Source organism: Wasmannia auropunctata, unplaced genomic scaffold (assembly GCF_000956235.1).
Source record: "Wasmannia auropunctata unplaced genomic scaffold, wasmannia.A_1.0 LD336101.1, whole genome shotgun sequence".
In the NCBI taxonomy this organism is placed as follows: domain Eukaryota; kingdom Metazoa; phylum Arthropoda; class Insecta; order Hymenoptera; family Formicidae; genus Wasmannia; species Wasmannia auropunctata.
The window spans coordinates 6,260,297-6,261,638 of NW_012026789.1; the positions used below are offsets into that span (position 1 = coordinate 6,260,297).

The 1,342-nt window shown below is 62.5% G+C and overlaps 1 long non-coding RNA gene across 1 annotated transcript in view; it reads left to right on the top strand.

Moving 5' to 3' along the window:
* The window catches only part of LOC105460719, a 4,362-nt gene that overhangs the window by 2,711 nt on the left and 309 nt on the right, over positions 1-1,342 (top strand). The window lies entirely within an intron of this gene.

The window sequence follows — 1,342 nt, forward strand, 5'->3', positions numbered from 1 at the left end:
GCCGGCCGGAGCGTGCCGGTCCCTACAAGCGGGACGGGCGCGAGATGGAGTCCGGCGGCGGTCGGTCTTTCTTTCCCCGTAGGGGGGGACCGACCGCCGCCGGACGTGGGGGGCGCGGAGCAGGCGGGCGACCTGCGAAGCGCCTCTGCCCCCCAACGTTTAGGGGGGCGGGGCGGAGGGGGCTGGTGTCCCCTCCTCCGCCCGAGACAATAAGTCTAATAGGAAGGCTGGCCAAAACCAGCGAGAGGGGAGGATAATTCTCTTTCTCCCCCCTTGGGATAGAGCCCTTTAGGCGGGCGCGGGGGCCACCCAGGAAGTCATGCGATAAGCGTTCCCTGGGTGGCCCCGTCCAAACGCGCAGAGGGCGGACACCCGTGGAGTTTTAGCCGGTAAGAGTCCGGCATAACCCCCCCATCCTCCCCGGGATGGGGGGGTACCCATGAAGGGTTTCTCCACGTACAAGAAAAAAAAAAAAAAAAGGTTAAGGTTAGGTTAGGTTAGGTTAGGTTAGGTTAGGTTAGGTTAGGTTAGGTTAGGTTAGGTTAGGTTAGGTTAGGTTAGGTTAGGTTAGGTTAGGTTCCCCTCTCATGGACGCGGCCTTGCCGTGGCAGAGGGGCTCCCCCGAGGCCGCAGGAGGCCTCGGGGGCTAACGGCGTCCCTGTCCCGGGAGGTGTTCTCCCGGGCCGCTCACACCGGAACCCTACGGTCATGTCTCTGGGGACCGGGGGCCTTGGCTTCACCGCCCGGGCCGCGAGGATGTGGACCTCTATAAAAAACCACCCCCAATCCTGAGCTGTGGTACGCGGCGAAGGGATGCGTTGGCAGGGGGGAAGTCCTGTCTAGCGACCAACTTCGGGGCACCTGGCGCACCCCGTCGTATATAGCCCTCTCCCCCGGAATGGCGTCACCCGGGGGAGAGTATGCTTCGTCCTTACTCGTGGGAACAAAATGAGTATTGATAACAAAACCACGACGAGGAAGGAGGCTCCTTTGGAGCGAGAGATGGAAGGAGAAAGCCGCATTCCACCGCTGGTGGTTCCGGATTGCCGGAACTGGACACAGGGTCTAGCCTACCTGACACCGTTTTCGCTAGACCCGGCCCGGCATCATCGAAAGCCCGGGCGACGAGCGGAGTCCGAACTCGTTCGGACTCCGTCTCGTCCATAGCGTCGTCGACGTCCCTATCCAGCAGCTCTTACCTCGGTAAGAGAAAAGCGGAAAGGCCGATGGACGTCGACCAGGACGACAGCGAGGAGGAGGACACGTCCGCCCTCCTCGACGACCTTGAAACCCCTCGGAGGGGCCCGGGCCGGCCAGCCCTCGACCCCTCACACGAGGGGAA